This window comes from Rhipicephalus sanguineus, chromosome 8 (genome assembly GCF_013339695.2).
Source record: "Rhipicephalus sanguineus isolate Rsan-2018 chromosome 8, BIME_Rsan_1.4, whole genome shotgun sequence".
NCBI lineage: Eukaryota > Metazoa > Arthropoda > Arachnida > Ixodida > Ixodidae > Rhipicephalus > Rhipicephalus sanguineus.
This window is the reverse complement of record NC_051183.1, coordinates 96,498,094-96,513,159: the sequence shown is the minus strand read 5'-3', so window position 1 is coordinate 96,513,159 and position 15,066 is coordinate 96,498,094. Positions and strand designations below refer to the sequence as shown.

Genomic DNA, 15,066 nt, shown 5'->3' with positions numbered 1-15,066 from the left:
GAACGTTTAAGTGCTTTCGGGTTCTTCATGAATGATTAAATTGTGTTAAACATTTAGATTATTATCAGCAGTGCTTAAAGTCAAGGGGCCTTAAATTTAATGGGTCTCTGGGGGTCTCACCCCTCCACCGATACTGAGATCTGAGACCCCTCTCGCCAGAAGGTAAGGGTCTGTAGGGGACCGTCGGTGTGTAGGGGGTATGTAGGGAGCCATCGAGACTGTTCAGAAACTCTTATCTTTTTCTTTGGTGTCATTATTACTATAAATCTACATCTTGTAACAAATCTTGCCTGGTGAGAATTTTGTACCTCCCACCCTCTAACGGCTGTGCTTTCGCGAATAATATTACATATGTTACAAGTGCCGAAGCTTCGTTTCGCTGCTTCCATAGATGCTTCCATAGATGGTTTCATTGTTTACTTCATTGAAAGTGTGTATTTCATCTGATGCGTTTGTCTAAGTGGATATAGAATTAATGTATTGATATCTACATTCAGAATGCCAACATTTCCCCGACTTCTCTCAAGAGCTGTCAGCATCAAGGCGTGAGACCAGTAAGTTGGTGCTTTCCAAATATAAAGCACAATACCATTGCTCCTGCTTAAACTTGTATAGTGATATAGAGCATTCCTTTCTAGTGCCCCTCAATACGTCTCCACCAACACGAGAACAAGCATCCCAGGGGGGCACAGGAGCCATTGCTAACAGCACGAACTACACAGAGTAGGTTTTCTTCCTTTTATTAAAACAAGATTTTCAGTGTGGCTGATTACATATAATTCCAGTAAGCGTGCCTTTGATCATCAAAGCAAAAAGGAAATATTCCCGCATACATCCTCAGTATATAAACATTGGCACTACAACTGGTTCATGACAGCTCATTACATTAAATAGATGCTTTCATTAAATAAATGCACTTTTGTTTTAACGTTTTACAATCTGCCAGTGTGTGTGTGCCCACTTTTGGCCAGCCATATACGTGGCTGTGTGAAAAAAAAATACATTTTGCCTGTGTTTATTTTCATGGCATAACATGCAAAAACACACAATTTGCCTTTTACACTAGCCTGAGCTGGTATTTCCATTTGGGCATAGCTTGCGAATTTTGCAAAGGATGCACACAAAATTTCAGGTAATAATATGTTGCACTAAAATACAAATGTATGCGTTGCTAGTGTACGAAACTTAGCAAATCATTTTACCAAAGCGCAAGTTTTAAAGCCTCTTGCTCATACTTAACATTAGTGATGTGGTTTTTGATCTTCCAGGAACCCCTAGAGCCAGGACCAGGACCCGGAAGGTGCTCACTCCACGTTCTATGAAGAGCCTTCAGCGCTACCGCGGCGAGAACTCCCACCTCCGTCAAATTGTTGCCTGACTTAAAACGCCCAAGTGACTTATTGCATCTCTTGCGCAGCTTCTTTTTGAAGCAGGTAGGTACCTAAGCAAAGACGTTTTGGAAAATTCTTAGAGTGCAAATGCATCTGCAGCCACTGAAAAAAAAACATGGGATATAGTGGCCGTTGCAATTTAGACAGTTTGCCCTCAGTCTTTACTTTACGAGCCCTAAGGCATATAAATATCTATCAAATGTACTAAGCCTCCCCACAGTAAAGTCCTTAAGGACGTGACTGTTGGCCGTAAATATAAAGACAGGAATTCGGCCTGAGATTCTTGAGTTATTCAAAGAAAAGGCAAAAAATTGGGAAATTCAAGACGAAGCTTGCTGCCTGATTTCTGACGAAATCTCGTTAAAAAGAAATCTGCAGTAGAACCCTAAGGAATACATCATACATGAATATGTTGATAATTCCAGAGAAAGAACAAATGGCATAGTGAACACTGCAGCACTTGTGTTGGTCTCTGGGATAGCGAAGAAATTGATACAGCCAGTAGCCGTTTTGACAGGAGAGGCGACAGTTCGCTCGCGGCCCCTTTTAATGTTATTGAAAAAGCTAATCGTTGAGCTGAAGGCATGTGGCCTCTTCGTCAAAGCATTGCTTTGTGACCAGGGTAGCAGCAATTACGTTATTGCAAGGACACTGTGTGTGAGCCCTGACAGGCATTTCTTTATTACTGATAAAGAGAAGATTTACTTCATTTCTGACGTCCACCACCTGTTGAAATGTACGAGGAATAATCTGAGGAAGCATGACCCTTCCATTGATGATAAGGTTGCTTCCTGTGGGTACATTAAGACTTTGTATAAATCAACACATCACCTGAAACTAAAATACCTACCCGAACTCACTGACAGGCACACCTATGAAAGCGCATTTATTTGGTAACATGAAAGTAAACTGGGCCTCTCAGGCTTTCAGCAAGTGTCTCTCTAGCGATAGAAACATTCATGGCATTTAATGTTCTACGACCAGAAGCCACAAGCACAGCAGAGTTTCTTGAGAAAATGGATCAGTTGTTTCATTCATTGAACAGTTCTTGTGTAAAGATGACCGAGAGAAAAATGAAGTATGCAATTAGTACTTCAACAGGGCACATTGAATTCTTGAATTCTTGCATTGCATGGATTAAATCTTGGAAATTCAAAGCACCTAAGGAACCAAGAACCATTCATGTCTGGCAGTTGACGATTAAAGCGATTTGTATGTTCTCGGCAGATCTGCAGGAATCCTATAACCTCAAATTTTTGCTCGCTCGTCGTCTGAATCAGGATCCCTCGGAGAACTTGTTTGGGATCATTTGGCAAAAGCACGGCTGCAGCGAAACTCCAAACACATTTCAGTGCACTGCTGGTCTCAGACGTATCGTTCTCGGGCAGCTCTTCAAGCTTTCACATGGTAGCAGCGGCGAAGCAGATAAGGCTGTTCTTCTAACTGAGCGAAACAAATAACACTCGATCAAAAAAGTCTTACTGTGGCCGACACCTTCAGATCGAGCCTTTCAGACACCGAAGGCACTGAAAAAGCAGCAGATGTACTTGAATCGAGCATAGTTTGTTACGTATCAGGATACCTAGTACAAGCATTTCTGAAAAAAGCACCATGCTCACGGTGCAGGGATCTCCTGAAAGACAAAATCCAAGATTTGTCTTAACCAAACCAAATCTACATGATGTTCAAAGCAGTGGAAGTGCAGGACAAGACTCTAGGTAATTTAACAGTGCCCACAGAAGTAGCTTTCAGTTTTGTCAGAAAATTGAAAACAGCATTATCTGTTCAAATAGGCGCTGCAGCACATTTGAGAAGGGTGTCAGAAAAACGGCTTCATATTAAGATGGAGGTGACTAATGGCCCATTTTGCAGTGCTCACTGTCACACATTTTCGGCAAATGTCTGTACATATTAGGATTCTCTGGTATTTGAAATTAAAAAAAAAACAGAGAATTAAGCCGGGCAGAGACCTGGAGGTCTGCTGCAAAAAGAAAGCTGTAAAAATTGACTTAGCAGTTCAAGACTATTGTTTGTGTGCGCATATACTGCTGTGTTATAATTGTTCTGAGGAAAAAGGGTAAGCAATCTAAGGAGCTCATCATTTAGTTGTACAATTTTACTTGTTGTTCATGTGTTTATAGCCAATGTACTGATATTTTTTACAGTATCGTTGTGACCATGAAGTGTTTGTAATGTATCTGTGTTGTGAGTTAGGCGTGTGGTTACTTAAAAAGCGGTAACACACAGAATGATTAGACCATACCTATTAGTTTCTGGCACTTGCCGTGCCATCAAGTGGACTCTTTACCATGAAAGGTGGAAATTTTCCCAGCCAAGCTGCAACAAATCTTATGCTACTCCGAGCCATTACTTGCCTCTCTTGAGCACAACTGAGCCAATTGCCTCTGCAGAGAGAAACTAGATTTTAGGATCATTTTTCATCCAGGGCGAATTTATTAGGTTCGCTCCACCAGTTGAAATAGTGTTGAATCCAGAGAAATTTAATATATTCATTGTTTTTGGAGAATTACGTGCTGGAACCACCATACAATTATGAGGCGCATTCTAGTGGGTACTCCGCATCAGTTTAGACCACCTGGTGTTCATTAATGTCCACCTTAATCTGAGTACACGTGTTTCCGGTTTTCGCACCCCACTCAAATGCCCCTCACGGCGGCCGAATCTGTTTTGTCGCCTAAATTTCCTAGGCGACAAAAGAAAACATGTGCGGCCGTCGTGGAGGGAATTCACACCCACGTCCTCGCATTTACCAGCGCGGCAACTTACCTGCTAAGCTAAACTTGTAAAGCAACAGGCCAGTAGTTAGGCAAATCCGGATTTGGGTGGTTTCACAATGTGAAGTCAAAAGTTTGAGAGAAGGCAGCCAATGAGTTGGGCTCAAATGGGCTCACTTGATGAACTTGCATGACAAACTGTGTTTTGTGCTTACTCTCAAATATATGAAGGATGTTGTGGCGGTCAAAGTACCGCAGAAGAGAACCATCCAGCCTGTTCAGTTGAACTGAATGTGATCTTTATTTGCCAGAATATACAACACGACATGTCCAAAACGATTTAGACATCAGTGAGATTACAGGCCTAGTCTACGAAATGACAAGAATATCTACATAAAAAAGCTTGCTCCACACAGAAAATGCACTAGAAAAATCACACCATCTCCCGCTAAAGGGGACCATGAGGGGATGCGAAGCAGCGTTTCGGCGTGTAGAGCCCGCGTTTCAGAGGGGGAGTGGAGAGGGGAGGGGAGAGGGGAGGGGAAAAGGGTAGAGGGGTAGGGGATAAGAGAAGTGGAGAGGGTGAGAGAGAAAGGGGAGGGGTAATGGGAAGTGGAGAGGAGGAGGGGAGTGGAGAGGGAGAGGAGGTGTGTGGTGAGGGCTTGCGCATGCGCAGTAAGGGTGTTCACGCCGCACACCACCACCACCACCACCACCGGATTGAACTCCGCCATAAGATGCTTCACATCTAAAAGTTTATTTATTGGGGTTGCTGCTAGAACGTGAAACGACACTGCTATTCAAAGCACGAGTGGCAAGGTATGGATACCTGCTCTTCGTCGGACACCAAAGCGTGAAATAGTTGTGTTTGCAGTTAGTTAAGACATAAAACAGAAGTTGTCTGCACAGTGCTTTGCTGCGACAAATTGTAATGTACGAGTGCTGCGCGGTAACGAATGCATGCATCTAAGTGCAAAATGGCACAAATAAGGAAAAATTGAACTACGAAACCTATTCAGAATATTATTCAGAAATATCGTGCAGGCGTTATTCAATAAAACCCGACTTATATTTAAGTATTATAATAAATCGCCTTATTGGAAATTGTTCGAAAGTGAAAATAAATATTCGCTGCTGTTTAGTAAGGTTTCACGACATCTTCATGATACTGCGACGTGCAACAAGTCTTCTCACAGAACAAAACACGCGTGACAACAAGCTCATTGCTGCAGAACAACATGCGTGGAATCACAGTTCACACATTGACAACCGCCCAACCATGCTTATTTATATCATTCGGCTGAGCCACAATGACTCAGGACACTCTGTTACATTTGTGAGAAAACCAACCACGTTTCCAAATGAACAAAAATCGATGGGGCAGAAAGAAGCGAGCGCCAGTGCGTGCCCATGGCGTCTCGAGAGGGTATTTGCTGCAGAAAACGCCGGGCCGCAATATCACTTCCGGGAATGTGCCTTTTCCTCTCCACTTATTCCTGGAAACGTAGTAGTAGGCGCAGCAACGAAGAAAGGCCGAGTACCGCCGCGTGATAATGGCGATCGCTCATTTCTCGGCGAAACGAGGGAAAGAAGATGTAGACTACGGACCTGAAACGTCTGCGACGCCATACGTGCTGCGTCGGACATGCTTTCTTTCGAATTTGTTGGTCACCCTCAAAAAATAGGTGGAGAACAACTGTCCAAAATAAAAGGACTCTCACATCCAAGCGAGGGCTTTCTTCTAACACCAAGCTGGATCATCATCAATATAACTACAAGGAAGTTCCTAATAAAAAAGATAATGTTGTTGGCTGTTGTTATCTTTCAACTAGAGAACAAATGGCGAACCGTAGGTTGCCGCAGCTTACTGACCATTTGCCGATCTAAGCGCTCGTAGATATAAACTGGGTAGCGTCAACTAAAGCAGCTGGCGTCAAGCGCCTACTGGTTCTAGAAGCTCTTTCCTTGTGTCCGGAGTAGCCCAAGCACTGGCCTTGCAAAGCTCTGTGGCGCCCTAGAGAGACATATATATATATATATATATATATATATATATATATATATATATATATATATATATATATATATATATATATATATATATATATATATATATATATATATATATATATATAACTTTATTAGGTCCCGCGGTTTTAGGACGCGGTCCCCGCTTATTCGGCGGCCAGTAGCCCTTGAGCCCTGGCAGCGTTTTCAGTCACCTGGCCGGCCCAGAGTTGCTCTCCCGCATTCGAGCACAAGCGTTTGCTCTCTCAGCTCTAAAGCTCTTGATTCCTGTCATTATGCAGTGACGCGATAAAGGCGATCTTTGACAGTTTCCTCTGCGTGACGTCACCCCAGTTATATTATTCAGAAGAAACAAGTGGCATTGGCCTTTTCGCAGAATATTTTGGACACCTTGTATATTAAAGCCTGGGTGGCCGCATAACCCAGTCAAGGCACACGCCGCTCTCTCGGGCCATTTGTGCGAGAGCAAATTCTACTACCGCGCTATCGAAAGAGATGAAGTGCTAAAATACCGATCACATTTGGCCTTACAAAACAACTTAGCATCACCAATTACACGCAGGATAAAATGGAGACTGGTGGTGTCATTACCGTTTACGATGCTTGAGACAGAACTCCCGCGAAACAGGTGTGCTGTGAGTACTGCTCCTTTAAAGAACTCTTATTACTACATTATTATTCTCATCTGTCGCATAATGCAGGTATACCTGAGCAGAATGCGGAATGTATGAGTTCCTTTTCATGGTCTTCGTGGAATACAAAACAACAATTTTTTCGTTTTCCTAATATAGAAGTTGTGCAGCAAGCTTCTCTGCTCAAAATACTACTACAGTAACTTGAGAAAACGAAAAGAAACTCGTTCGTGTTCTACAACCTGTAGTAAGAAAGCCCAGTTGCAGATTGTTAGTATCTTAAACTTCCGTGCGTTGGGACAGTTTTTGCTGACATTGACGCAGATCAACGCCCTGTAATTTAGCGCTCAATGGTATATACCTGTTGCCTATATTATTGATAGAATTTTCACTGTTCAAACTTGTTCACGGATTGACGTTCGATAGAAGCGAAAATCTATAACAGCTGATTACTTTGTCGGTTGGTGGTTCGAGCACTCCTATGCACAACGTGGCTGGTGTTCACTAATTTACACTGTGCGGGCTGTTTACGGGCACTACCGCGTAAATATTGAAGGTGCGTGGGTCGTCTAATAAACTTGAATATATGCATTCAAAGTGACAATTTAAGCCAAGCTGACGCGAGAGTCAGAGGCGTAGCGAGAAATTTTTTTCGGGGGGAGGGCGGGGGTTCAACCATACTTTATGTATGTTCGTGCGTGCGTTTGTATGTGTGCGTGTATATATATATATACACAAGCAAAACTGAAAAATTTCGGGGGGGGCGAGGTTTGAACCCCCCCTCCCCCCTTGGCTACGCCCCGGACGAGAGTACCTATGTCATTACATCGATCCGGCAAGTCTTCGCCGTTTTTTGGCAGTGCCGCGAGACATTTCACAAAGGAACGCCACGCTGGAGACACCCAGGCCTGCCACCAATATAAATAGCAGCGTGGACAGGTTGAGGTGCAGCTGTTGCCAGTCGCCTTCAAAGTCCAGGGTGCTGGGTTGTGGCAAGGTGCGTTTCAAGTATCGACCTTTCATTTTTTCGATCAGTCCAGTCTCGACCATCCTTATTACACTGCAGCGCAAAGGAGGTACACCAAGAATATTGATTAATAAAAGGGAAGCAGAGAATATCGCATTAGGTTATATGGAAAATGTAGCACTCAAAGAAACAGGCTCGGAATTGGCTTGCACCATAGAATAATTAAATCTGAGCACTACCCGATCCCTGAATAACAAACACAGGTTTTTGTACAGCCGAAACAGGACACCAGCAGCCAACACCCGGCAAATTTTCCGCACATACGGAGAAAAGTTCTGTTTAAAACTGTGTCCCTAGAAATATTTGCCTAGAAATATTGGTTTTGAAAAAGTATGTGGCTGATATTTCTGGAAATCATCGTGGTGTGATACACTCCGTTGTTTAGAACGTTTCTCCTTTAAATAATGCCTTCATTTTCCCGCCGGCAAATACGAATTGTAATAGGCTATAAACCAATCAGTACAGCTTAAGACACTTATTAACGCGATAGCGTTAAGGAGCTCGTTCCGCAGAAATTCCGGTGTCAGCGTCGCTGGTTGTGAGCGAAAAATCATCCGTGAGCGAAAAATCGAGAAAGAGGCAAATAAAATAAATAATACAAAATCTTAAGTTCTAGTGAGAATCGAACTCAGGCCGTCTGCGTGGCAAGCAGGTCTTCTACCACAGAGCCACTCCATTGCTTGGAACTGCGCCGAAATAAACATTAATGCTTCACAAACATACGTGTTCTGTGTACAGGTGTCACGGTACGAGATGTAATATCGCAGTAAAACGGAGTGCAAGCGTATATTGCCATCGGGCGTCACACCATGTGAACTGCATAACGAGTTGGTGGTTTAAAGCCGGCCACCCACTACAAAAGGCACACACATTACTGCGCGTATTCCTTTACGAACACATAGTGGGTGCATCGCAACTTCGAAAAAGTATCACGCGCGTAACTGCTGCTGGTTTAAAGCATGCCACCCATTACAAAGGGCATACACATTAGTGCGCGCATTCTCTTACACACACGTAGTGGGGACACAGTGCTGTTGAAGAGGGCGGAAACCTTTACTGTATGTATGTCGAGTGTGTGTGTGTGTGTGTGTGTGTGTGTGTGTGTGTGTGTGCGTGTGTGTGTGTGTGTGTGTGTGTGCGTGTGTGTGTGTGTGTGTGTGTGTGTGTGTGTGTGTGTGTGTGTGTGTGTGTGTGTGTGTGTGTGTGTGTGTGTGTGTGTGTGTGTGTGTGTGTGTGTGTGTGTGTGTGAAACCGGGCGACTGAACATAATGACAAGCGAAATAGAGCACGATGAGGATGGGGCCGGATATCGCTATCGCGTTCAACTCTTAAAGGCGAAGATTAGCGTCCCCCATTTTTTTGCGTTAACCGTTACGGCGGCACGAGACAGCGACTCGCGTCTACGTAATGTACCGAATGAGATCATGACGGAACTTTGGAGCGTAAACGCTCTTTGGACAGGCAATGTCCGGTCGCACATGGTGGCAGCGAGAAACATGCACAACGAAGAACGCTTTATTGTGCCGTGGAGCAGCTATTTGAGTTTACGACAAGGGTTACACAACACATCAGCTTGCGCAGTAATAAACGGTATTTTACGTGGTGAGAGAGTGAGTAAGCAGAGGCACCAAACCGCGAGCTCAATATAAGAGGACAAACGTAATGTAATTACGGGGTCTTACGTGCCAAAACCACGATGTGCTTATGAATGAATGAAGGATGAAAATCTTGAGCGCTGGCTTCTTTGTTTCACGCAATCCAAATGAAAACCAACAGATACTGACTTCGCTTCATTTTTTGGCTTCCTTGACTTCATAATCTGCTGGTTTTCATTGGTGTTATTGTGAGGCACTCGACAGTGTGGTACACCTGATTTATTTTGAACACCGTGAGTTACTTGAAGCGTCGCTGAATCTATGTACATGTGTGCTCTTGCATTTCGCCCCCATTGGTAATTCGGTCAGCGTGACCGCCAATCGAAGAAGTCTCGTGTCCCTTAGCAGTCGACGAATTACCTGCTGAGCGGACACAGGCATAAAGAGTTTTGCTTGATAAATTCCATTAATTACTGAACTGAACACTGGTTAGTGCGGTCTCATACATGTTGAATTCGTACACTACTCGCCAGTTCATACAATCTCTGTAATAAAGCTTCGCTAGTATTGAGCAAAAAACGGAACAAGCGAAGACCTCTTACGCATAGTCCAGGGGTTCCTTGTAAGGCGAAGCTTTGGGAAACAGTAAGGATACCGAGAACATCACGTCACCGGCATACTCCCGCGATATCTGAACTTGGCCCTGTAAGTAGTGGATGTACTTCTCGAGTACCATAGATGCTCCAAAGACCGCTTGCCGTTGTCTGGTCCTCTCAGCGCATGTTTACGTGTCGTTAGCTACAAACTGCGACCACTTCTGCACTGTGTTTCTCAACGCCATCGCTGATGGGTGAGCCGAACGCTGCAAAGAATCCGAAGATGGTTTTGAGGGCATATTATAAGCACTGGTGCTCATCCTAAGTGTTTTACCGCGCAAGACTGCTTGCGGTAAACTTGTGAGGCTGATTACCTTGAATTCGTGAGGCCATAGCTTGCGGCTATGGCGTACACTCTAACCAAAAAAAAAAAAGAAGTATGCGTAACTCCTTTCGGTAAGCCCTGACTTGCTGCGTATATGACCTACTTTAAAGACACACCTTAACTCTCGTTTGGTTCCCATGACTCTCCAGCGAGAGTATAATGATCTCCAAAGAGAGATCACGTGTCTCTTTAAAGAGAGTCATATGCGTGGCAAGTCTAAACTTATAAAAAAGGGTCATAAGGCCTTTTTGTTTTCTTAGAATGCAGCGAGAGTATATTTATCAGTCTTTTTTTATTTCATCAACCGCAGCTCAATTCAGCTGAACGCCTGTACTACGATCTGGCTGCGCAGTACTGAACAGGGCGATAAAAAAGCCTTTTCGGCAAATTATTATGTTCGTGGGACCTTTTTGGCAATGTGTGTTTCTGTGCACGTTTGTCTGTATGTGCATTATCGCATTGTTGGAATGTTGGTGGTAAGCTCAACCGGCCTAAATTCCTGCTACGATATGCTGAACTTCATACTGTACCGCGTATGAGTGGTAGTACTGGAGCCCAGCAATGGCGGTAATACTTGAAGGCTAAATCGTCCTGCCACAATGTACCCTATTTCTCCTCGTTCTCATAGTATGTACCAAAGTAACAGTTATTGCACAACGCAGCTGGAGTGACTTGATGGCAATAAAAAAGGATTCCTGCATGCTTTATTGAAATGTATTCCTGTCTTCTCTCTTTGCTTCTTCCTGGTCTCAATTGCGCCGCAAATATTTCGTTAGGCTATGCACCAACTCGTCCAACGTTGCACTCTGCTGATGATAATGCTACTGCTACTGCATACCTGCTTCGTTTTTATCTGCATGCAAAGCGTCTGAATTTTGTGGGTGTATTATTTATTATATACGAAGCAGAACAATCCTTTCTATCACTACTGTGTCATTCATGACGATATGTGGATTGTGGTTTTGACAGATAGGTTAATTTAATGTCTTGGGCCGTAAATAAGTCAGTGAAGATTTCGAAATACCATTATCTGTAGGCTTGCAAGAATACTGACCAATATGAACAGATGCTCGAACATGTGCAGCACAACGCAGGGCTCCAAACGGCCCTTTCGAAGAAACGCCAGCAGTTTCGCCTTTGTGTCCGGAACCTCTTCCATGATGGGCTTATTGAGCAGACTTATGTACCCTCCCATGAAGCATTGCGAGATCATGAAGACCAGCAGCAGATGCATCGTCAGCAAGGCACGCACGCTGAACCTCTTGCTCAGATCGGTTGGTGATGCTGGAATAGAAGAATGAGAATAGAGAGATGCAAGCGCTGATTGAGATGATAAGATATGCAAGCAGCGCCAATCGCTACTAAGCTGCAAAAGATAAAACGACGTTGTTTTTGCCACTTATTGTGGTTTGTGGAAATGCATCGTGGCTGAAAGAAAGACGCCCGTTTAGCTTGTGTCTGCATAACTACCTTGTATATATGGCATTAAACTAACTCTAACTGTATGCCTGGAATCTCGCTCAGAGCCTCCTGCCGGGCACAATCGCGGAGGTTACGCTTTCTGCCTCGTCCTGCGACCCGGCGCCGTGGGAGAGCGCTCGCCGCCGTACCGCTTAGTCACGCGACAGCTGTGCGTGTTTACAAGGGAACACGGCGAGTGGCTCTGCCCACAGTACCAAATAGGAGAGGAGAACAGGCGAGGGAAGGACAGCGCATTCGTGGCTCACATTGCAGGCATTGCGTTATAGGAGGCGTTGATGCTATCCTACATATTTAACCGTTCTTCCGTATGCACTTTAGTTTGCTTCGCACTGTGTAAGCATGCGTCCACAGATATGCCTTTATCACACAGCAATAGCTACGCGTACATAATTGACCCACCTGCCCAGGAAGTCTTGCCAATTTCGCCGCTGCTGCAATATGTGGTAACAGGCCTTATCCCTGACGGTACGCATGTCGATTTAGCAACCATGACGCATTTAGGAGGCATACGACCTGTGTTCTACTATATGGTCTTGCATCTCTCAACGCTATAATATCTACACCAGAGTCTGTATAGCTCGGTTTGTAGAGCATAGCACGTGTAATGCGAAGGTTATGGGTTCGGTTCCCGCCAGCAGCGAGTTTTTTTTTTGTATGTTCTTAGACTTTTGCGAATGTTTCCTTGAGCTCACATTTACTAAACTTCCATTAAAAAATGACCCGCTGCGGTTGCCGTGGCTTCGCGACGAGTTGGCTACCTGTGACTGTAATTGCTCACTTTTGTGCATGTGCGATTTGTTCCATTTGCACATTAAGGCATTTATTTTGGTTCATTTTGTTCATTCGTGACATTGCTGCTAGCAATATAACGCAGTAGATTGTAACTGTACTTGATTATCGCGTCTGTTCGTTTTTTTGTTTTATTGTGCTGCCTATATCCAGCAATATCTATGTATATATGGGATCTTGCATGCTGACCTGAGTTTCCACCTGATGAAGGCGTCTGATCAACAGAGGTGACATTGTCAGGCAACAGTTGTTCGATATAGATGGCGACTTGAAGCACGACAGCAATCAGAGAGAAGGAGGCTCCCCAGAAGCACCACGTCTGAAATTTATTAACGTGTGCCAGAGTCAATATTCATCCCAAAAGGACTTCTTTTTGGGCGAGATGCTGCTTGGATTGCTTCGGCACGCTTGACTGTGGCTCAAAGTACAGCTCATGAAAAGGAAAAAGGGAGAAGAGAAGAGAATAAAGTGAAGCGCTGACTATTAACTATTCAATGACACTCCCAGAAGCGAGTTAAGCCAGAGGTAGTCCCTTATGTACATCATGTGAGCCATAACCCCAAAAATGTGGCTACCAGATACAATAGCAATGAAGTTTTTTCAGCTCCCAATGGGTTGACTCAATTGTGCCTGCGTATCACACGCGACGAACCGCGGGGCTGCCAGAAGGAGCACGCAAAACCTGTCAGGCGCTGTGCACAGGGGGTGGTCTATGAGAAACCCTTAATGGGGCAGGGTAAGTTCTATACTTTCCATGTACGTTTAGGCATATTCTGGTGCACCTTTCTCATGAAATAATAAAATAGCAGCGAGATGTTTGTACCATTTTATTAATGCCTAATGTGCTATTCAATAAACTAAAATAACGCGATTGCACCAAAACAAAATTATTAACGATTTCATCCTTGAGCACATGATTTTAGAGAAAGTTTTGTATGTTTTCTTACCATCAAATAAAAACAATTCGTTGTACGGCCTCAACTTTAGTTCAGTGTGCTACTGCATAAAAGTTTAGTATGCACTGAAAAAATAAGAGTGCTATATATTTTGTCAACTTAAAGATAATTGCATCGACTTTACGAAAAATGTCGTTTTCAGAAAACAGTGTTCAAAGTAAATAACTTTAATTTCACGTTCTTCACTCTGACAACATTTTCTGACTTAATTATTCACTCTTAGCTGACAACTTAAACACTTTTTCCAGACGGCATTGGACCACGTCCGGCTGGCGGCACAATCCAGTGGAGCCTTGGTCATAGCGCCCCACCCATCTAGCTCCTAAACCCCTTCCCTTTCCCTCAATAAAAGTTATTCTTCTTCTTTTCTTTCACACATAAAAAAAGAGAAGCTTGATTCTCTTTGTCGATTTACGATGATAGAAAGGAACGAAAACAGCGTCTGTTAAAGTGGGAGGTGGCTGGTCGCTTTGCTTTCAGTTCGCTTTTTTAGGCTGATAAATATTTCGCAGGATGAAATGTGATGCACGAAAAGATGTGGAAAGTGATTTACTTTCGCATTTAGAGAAAAAATGAAATTGTTGTTTTTTAACACGAAAGTGTTTTATGCCGGGGTCCACCAAGTACATCCGTCACGGAACCAAGTGTCGCTAAACACTTGGTTTTTGGTGCTTCCCTCTGTTCTCTTTTCTTCCTCCTTTTCACGAAACGTATTTCGCGCCACAGTCAAGCATGCCCAAGTATTCAATATTCATCGTTGACAGCGTTTGCAGAAAGGGACTTTTCTCTCCGTATGCAAGACTGCCTGTATACATCGATCGCAAAAGTACATGTTCTTCGCGATAGAACGCCACTAGCACTGTACCACAGATAAATTCAGTAGCAATATTTGAGCAGCATTCGATGATAAGCCGAATGGAATGTCCTGGCGTGGTGTTAATGGCTACGCCGAAAACTTTGGTATTACGCAGCACTCACAGTGACTGAAAATATTTTCAGGGCTGTCAAACTGCTTTTCAGCATCCTGGGTGACGGGTAGATGTAGTACAATCTGTAGAAGTCTGTGCTGAAAGTACGCCGCTCGTTCATCGCAACGAAGGAGAACCGCAGATCTGCCATCTGAATAAAAGAAAGACAACAAAAACAAGTGATCAGCTGCATTCGCTTAATTACGCTGCAGCCATCTTGCCCCACAGAACTTTTCCACAATGCAATATGACACATTCTTCTCACACGCTCGTGGTATCTTATTGTTCCCCTGTATCTATATTATAGATTTTGCGATTGGACTATGTCATGCCTGTTTCACTTTTCATTACACAGACGCGCCCACGAACGCACCATGAAATTTCTTTCTTATTTCCAATGTGTCAATTGGCGTCCGCTTTAGGCCTTTTTCCCTTGTTCTGGACAGCCTCATGGGTTTCTCTAAGGGCATACATTGGACCTC

At 43.8% G+C, this 15,066-nt stretch overlaps 1 long non-coding RNA gene across 1 annotated transcript; it reads left to right on the top strand.

The window, feature by feature from the left end:
• The first annotated feature begins 638 nt into the window (after window positions 1–638).
• LOC119402230 (uncharacterized) lies at window positions 639–13,947 on the top strand. Its single transcript, XR_005185687.2, has 3 exons — window positions 639–723; window positions 1,269–1,433; window positions 13,865–13,947. It is a non-coding gene; the product is annotated as an uncharacterized LOC119402230 (long non-coding RNA).
• The last annotated feature ends 1,119 nt before the right edge of the window (window positions 13,948–15,066 follow it).